We start from the raw sequence: 7,860 nt of genomic DNA, 5'->3' as shown, positions 1-7,860 counted from the left end.
TTGAACCAATATATACTAAGTTGATTACATCTTACTTCTAGCTCTTCGATACTAAGGATCCATTGCCAACATCCTAGATCACTGATAAACATGAAAAGTGGCATAGACTTAATGGTTACCATGCCCTCACACTCATTACACATTTCTTTACCTACTTGAATGTTACAAGTACTTCTTGAATGTTAAAAGTTCTTCGCTAAAATAACTATCTCGAATGTTAAAAGTTCTTCTCTAAAACAACTATCTCGAATGTTAAAAGTACTTCTTAATGTTAAAAATGTGTTTCTAAAACAATTATTTCAACCAAAAACTTTTTAATCTTCTTCATTATTTCTCATCTTATTAAATCAACACTACATATTTATTTTTATTTTTTTCCTAAATTTCTTTTATTTAAAATTTACTTTCATCTTCCATTTACTATTTCTTTAAACTAGTATAATGCGCTTACCCATGAATAAATAACCATGAATATTAAATAACCAGATATGTAAGGAAAAAATTAGCGATTTAATTGTATAACCCATAAAAAAAAACTTTAAGTAAAATACTATTTCCAATATTACAGAATATTATTTCCTATTAATATTCCGGAACCTAATGTTGCTCTATCAGATCTCTAAAGACCTATATTTAAAGCAAAACCATGATATCAAAGATATTTCCATCAATAATGATGTGAAGGGGTTGAGCTTATAAAGTAAGGTGATAAGAATGGTAACGTGCCGTGAGGGGTTCTTATTCATGATTAAGATATTATGAAGGAAGCCCTTTTTGGAATGGTAGCATGTTGTTATGAGTGATTTGATGGGAGTGACTTTTGTGTGGATTATATATGTTTAAAAAATAATTTATTATAAGTTTTTATTTAACTTTTGAGTCTTATTTTATTAAATAATTACAGGTTGAGTATATAAATAAATAAATAAAGATATTAAAAGTAAAATTTAATAAATAATTAATGATAATTATATTAAAATAGTGATTAAATTATAACACAATTTTAAATTAAAAAATTAAAATAAATATAAAAACACATATATATAAATTAAATAAATATTTGTATATTAATTTTAAAAATATTACATATTATTTATAAAGTTAAATAATGAATTCATAATTTAACAACCATAAGGCCTTGATATAGTTTTCCTTGTTCTTTTATAAATAATAATAAGTTTGATAATAATGACACTTACAATGTTTTATTATTTTTAAATAATTATTATAAAATTTAATAATATTTTAAAATATAAAATAACTATATAAAAATTAATTAATATTTTATAAAAATTAAATTTATAATATATATATAGAGGGGATTTTTGTGCGGGAACGAAGGGATTTATGTGTTCGTTAATTTTTTTATTTTTATTTTTTTGTAAATTACTATCATAAATTTTTATTACTATAAAAAGGAGGATTATATAGATATAATTTGGTATTCACGTGATGTTTAGAATATTGAGAGATAATAAGTAGACACAAAAAGGTTAAAGTTGTAAACACTTTGAGGTTGCCTTAGGAAAAACAACAATGTTGCACATTCCAAGAGCTAATTGTGGGCAACTATAGGTGCCCTCCAAGAAACAAAACAATTAAAAATTTATACTTTCAAGTCCAAGAGCAGCCTGCTGAGAGCCACCATCATCCAGTGGGCAAGAAAAACCAGTAGACAAAAACAAGTAGATAGCCTTCACCATCTATTAGGTACATCTTTAGAAAAGGAGAGCAAAAGACATAGGGTCATAATGGACATATTAGTCCAAGATGACCACTGGAGAAAGCGGAGGAGAGGGTGCATTTGAATTGTTCAGTGGAAGGATTGTATTCAATGGAGGAGTGTTGATGATTGTATAATTCTCTTGGTGATTGTTTGATTCATTATCAGAGTCAGAAACTATATATTTCTCCACCCAGTTTATCCTGACCATGGTATCATCCATGTCATACCTAATATCCCTCATAATCCTTTTCACATCCTCTTGGCTAGCGAACAGTTTGTAGTTATCAATTTTTTCGTCTCATATTACCATACTTAGCAAAGTTTTCGTCTGTTGGTGAGTTGTGATGGAGTGAAGGAAGTACAATCTTTTTTTCCTGAATTTTCGATGATCTGGTACCCATTTCAAAGAGTTTTTGTTGATTTCAGAGCAAGAGTGGTAGATTTTGTCCACAAACTCCATCACTTCAAGCTGTAAGATCTCCTTTTGGAATTCAAGGAGGGCTGAGTAAAAAAATGAGGCTACGAACTCCCATCCAAATAAGTGGCGATGCCTTGAGGAAGAGTTGCTCGAGGCGCCACGCCGTCAACAATGAAGTCGTTGTCATGGGGACATCCTCGTTGAGAACCTACTAAGAAAACATAAAACCCAGATTGGAACCAATTGACAAAAGGCCTGGCTATAGACCTCATCAAAGAGACCTAAGCAACTGAATAATTGCCAGTATAGAGAAATTTCTAAAAGGATCCCCAAAAACGAAGACCAATGAGACAACAAAATTCCCAACGATGTAAGGAGCGACAAGGGACACCAAATTTCATTAGACATTTTGCCCCCACAAGGGTAGATTATACTTTGATATGAAAGAAAATTCCAGACAGAGTAATTCCTTAGCCTAAAATGATGAGAGCACATAGTCGGGTATGCCCACGGGGTTCCAAAGGTTGGAAGAACACAAAACTAATAAAGTGTTATGAGCAGGACGATACAAGGGGTAAGTGGGGGCATAAAAACTATCAAAATCAAACTGAGAATGTATCTTGAAGCCATACCCCACTAACCAACATAGGACACTGAAAATAAATGCCCATGGGATAGGAATTCTGAGAGGTTGTTGAAAGAAGGACAACAACCAACTCAAAACAAGGCCCTGACTCTGAGCTATGAAGAAATAGGACAAAGAATATGGACAACATAGGGGAAACCAAAAGTGAGATCAACATAAAACACCATTGTACACAGACCAGGGAAATAATATTTTACCCGAATATACATGATTAGGGAAGATTGAACAAGAGAGTGCATTTGAGAGAGGGTCAGAAGGCATTGCAATGTCGACTGGTCTTCCACTAAAGACTTGTGAAAAATGGAGAACGATGAAGCATCTACCCGCTGTAAGAGGAGCACGTAGAGACCCATGAAACATATTATCTTCCACCCTAGTATTGTGTGCGATTGTGTATAAATAATGGATGACGAACATACCCAAACTCCAAAATTGAAACATGACTCCCTAAATCTCCTTTGCCATAGCTAGGTGGATACCAAACTCTGTAGATCTGCAATCCCAATACAAATATTCAGAGTGATGAAATAAATGGACATTCCCGGGTGAACAATACAATGGGCTACAACATCCAATCTACCATGAGGACAAATCACCATACTCACACTATCAAGGGATGGTTCGAATACTGAGACAAAATCCAACTAGCTCCCTTTAGCTCATGCATGTGACATTTATTAGGATTGATCTCATGTTGGTGGTGACCGTGGTATGAGTTCACGGCATGTTGAATGTTGCCCATGCTGAGCCATGTGGGGGGGGACATCTCTCTCCTTGAGGGCTGCCACCACCCACCCCACACAAAACCTTCGCATGTCAATGATTTCCTCTACCAAGACACGATCACCAGAAAATACCACTAGACCAAAACCATCCACCCGTTGTATGTTAACGTGAGAGACTAGGAGCACCCCCATCGGGGAATTGAAGCTGAGGAGAGTATTTATCCTAGTTTACCCGGAGTTGGACTTCCTGGAAACCTTGTTGAATGGACAGCTAATACCATGGCACGTCGATGAAAGCGTATCCATCTGAGTTACCCCGGTTTGCCAAAGCATCCATTGCCTTATTCCCATCCTGGCGCGTGTGCTAAGAGATGACATAATCAAACTTAGTTAGTAAATGTTCGGTACGAAATACTACATCTTATAGATGCCAAGACCAAATGATTTGGTGGATTATTATTTGGCCAAAATGTGTTGGTCAATTGTCATTTTGTTGGCTTTGCATAATAAGTTACATTATTATATATTGTTGAGAAATGGTGATTATTACTTGTTTAGGCCACTCACTTTTTAATAAAAGACATAAATCAACTAAACCTTTTACACTTTAAGGTATACCAAATTACATAATTTATATAAAATATTAATTGTAATTAAAAAAATAATTTAATTAAATATTAATAGTGTTATTTAGTAAATCTTATGTTAGTAAATATTTAATTTGATTTTTTTAAATAATATATATTAATTTAATTTATATTGACAAATTTATTAAAAAACATATTCACAAAATTGTAAAAGAATAAAATTGGTTCTTTGAAAGAATAAAAGACTTTGCACAATCAAACAATATTACTCTTGAATTGTGTATAATAGCAATTTTTTGCATACACTAGGCCCTTTCAATTTTTATTACGCTAGGAAACTTATGCATTATATTTTTACTTGAATTGTGGTGTTCTTTTCATGAGCACTTTATCCCTTGTCAAACTCATTCCTTGTTGGAGTACTTCAGTGGTTGCATGGCCATTACTTGATTTTCGATGGGCCATTGGTCCAACATTGGTGTTTGATTTACGTTGTGCTAACCTATCCTACAAATCAATATGTAATTCATCATGTCACTTTAATGATAATTAATTAGTTCAACTTAAGTGGCATTTTATAACTTCGATTGCTCAATTAATTGAATGATCTAAAATTTTATATCTAATCAAGTTGTACTAAGCTAATGTACCCCTTAACTTTCTTAATCTATTTAAGACCAAGTAAATAATGCTTTATCTTCATTTTCTCTAAATTAGTCATAATTATATTTAAAATCGAATAATGTTTTATATTCAATTTCCTAAATTAATTATAATAGATTATTTTCATTAAATTTATTTAATTATTTATGAAAGAGTTATTGTAATGTCCTGTAAATAGTAAAAGTGAAATAATAATAATAATTATTATTATAATTATTAATTATTAATATCAATAATTAAAAATAAAAAATAAAATAAAACTAGAGATATCAAATTATTTAAGATAAAATTACAATAAAATTATATTCAAATTTTTTTAACAAACTAATGCTTATAAAGATTGTTATGGTAGTGCATGTAAAATTGAGGTACTAGATTCAATTTATTATTGGTAGTTTTTGGGGCTCGAGGTTTTGACAACCTATGGTTTGCGAGTAGTATTCTTATGTAATATAGCTTAATTTAAAGAGTAAAGACTCTTTTATAATTTGTATTTAGATCATGATCACTAAATTAAAATGGTTTTGATAAATCTATCTGGTGTGAAGAGAGGTCAAATTTCTCGAAGTTCAAACATTTATAATCTTAAAAAATTTAATCTCATTAATTACTTAATAAATCCAAAATTAAAATAAATCTAAATTAATTTAAATAAAATATATTAAACTAACTAAACTTCCAAACATAATAAAAAATCAAACCAATCCCATAAAACATTAACTTTAATAAACAAAACTTTTACTTTTTATTAGAACCTCAGACTTATAATTCTTTGCGCTTCCATTATCTATTCATCGTATTTGTTCCTGTTGACCACTCCATTCAACTTTCCTTATTGTATCGAATTACTTTTTAGTTTCCCAACATGTAAGGTACCTTCCACATGGAGATGTGATGTGAAAACCGACTTCCAATAAATACTAAAATATAAAAAATAAAGGGGACAATTTTTAATGAGGATTTGAAAAATAAATTAAATGCAGATGAAAAAAATAAAACACCGAATAATATAATATTGAATGGAAGGAAAATGGAAAAGGCATTAAATATATAAAGAAAAAACATTTAATATAAATAATATAAATTTAATATATATAGGTTGGTAAGTGCGGATGGGTAAGATGTTAGGGGCAATTCCATCACCTCCCTATTATTTTAAGTAACTTTTAAGAGGTGGCATGGTTTGCTTTTTATATTTACAATTAATTTGGTTACAGAAATGGTGGAGGTGGTATGGGATAAATAAAACTGCTATGGATTTAAGGTATTTTGAAAGAAATTTTTAAAGTGATTACCAGGATTGCATGGAGTGTAATGGGATGGAGTGTTTTCACCTTCTCTATAAGACTAAATTTTTTTACTGATGATTGCATTTTAGGCTACTTCATGAGAGGACATCATCATTGGTTAGTCTTAACCAAAGTGAACCATCAAATTATCCTCGGGAAACCAATGATTGTTCGAAGGATTTATACAAAAGCATGGGAGACTAGTGGAGCATACCATCATAATAATGGTTGATTCTCTGGTACAAATCCATTGGGAACATAACTTAAAAGACTCCAAGGGTTCTCGTGGGCTTCTCCTGAAAAGCATCCACAATGTACAGTAATGTCTTGTCACTTGACTTTGATAGTGACCGATTTTCGTGGGATTTTACGACAAAAATCACCACATTGTAAATATATTTTCCATAGGATTTGGAATAATCTCTACTTTGTAAAAATTCTGATTTTTCGAAACTCGGAGCACTTCTCCAAATTTTGGTGTGATTTGATCCACATCTCGAAATCTCAGTACGATTGTCTTTTGGTGTGATTTGATACATATCTCAGAATCTCAGTACGATTGGCTGATGCTTGTCCCCTTCTCATCCTATAAAAAGAGAGAAGTAAGGCTCATTAGGAGATTTCGGGGTTGGAGAGTCTAAGAGTGAGAGTATTATTGTTTGAAGTCTAAGATAATCTTCTTGCTCTGCATCTGTGAATGTCTGTGTTTGATTTGCTTGCAACACAAAGAAATCCTCTCTTAGAGTCGAGTTTGAAAAGCCTAGATATCAAGGCCTAACAACCCTGGTAAGAACCTAAAGTGGCTGAACTCATTAAGTTTGAGTCTGTGTTTGTTTCAGAAAGTTCAAAGACAGAGTCTGCAAAGGGTCAGGTAGCCTCTGGAGTGCATCTTAATTTAAGGTGTAGCATCCGGTAAATGCCCAAGCAGTCTATCTCTGATTGAAGTTTCTCTAAATCTTCCAGCATTGTAATTCATCTTTTGAAATCAATAAAATAGAGAAGTTTTTTCAAAATGTTCCACATAAGTTTATGTTTTGTTATGCTATTTTAATTCTGTGAGAGGAGAGGTTCATCTGAGGTTCGCCGGAGGTTCACCAAGGATTAAGGGATGTTTTGCTTGTGTTGGAAAGAGGTCGCTGAAGAGAATTATTGCGTGAATATCTAGAGGTTCGTGTAAGAGTTCATGTATTCATCACAGAAGACATCGAAATTGCACAGCAAGCTTCGAAGGAAGCCCTTGCTACAAATTGGTATTAGAGCTAGTAATAGCTGGTTCATACAGGTATTTATCTTTTAAACTCTCTCAAAAGATAACATGGAACCTGGAAGAAGGTATTTTTCATTCAAAGAACTTGAGAAAGAAGAAACACAAGAAAATAATTTCGATATGGAAAATTTGTTTCATAGTGCACCATCTTCAATGATTAACTCTGCAAAATAGAGTTAATAGAAAGTTAGACATCAACCCAATGGGCTTTACCTTCCATAAGCCCATCAGAAGTTTATGGTGATTTATTTGTGTTTCATTTGAAAGCTAAAGTTACTTTGTCCTTCCCTAGAAGATCTACTTTGGATTGCAAAAGAATACAAGAAGCCTGTCAAGCCACAAAATACCATATAAACTCAGATCATATTTCATGTCATCCATCTACTTCCACATTTATAAATACTCCATCTGTAAGCTGCTCACATGTTGATTTATTTGAACTCGCTCAGTTATTACATTTTTCCACTCTCAAAGTAAAATGTCTTGTTTGCCAAACAATAGTTTGCTTACAATCTCTCACAGATCTTGTTCTCCACAAA

This window comes from Pinus tabuliformis, chromosome 2_1 (genome assembly GCF_031772625.1).
Source record: "Pinus tabuliformis cultivar Carrire ecotype Pingquan chromosome 2_1, CPIR1, whole genome shotgun sequence".
Lineage (NCBI taxonomy): Eukaryota > Viridiplantae > Streptophyta > Pinopsida > Pinales > Pinaceae > Pinus > Pinus tabuliformis.
Note: the sequence above shows the minus strand (reverse complement) of the source record.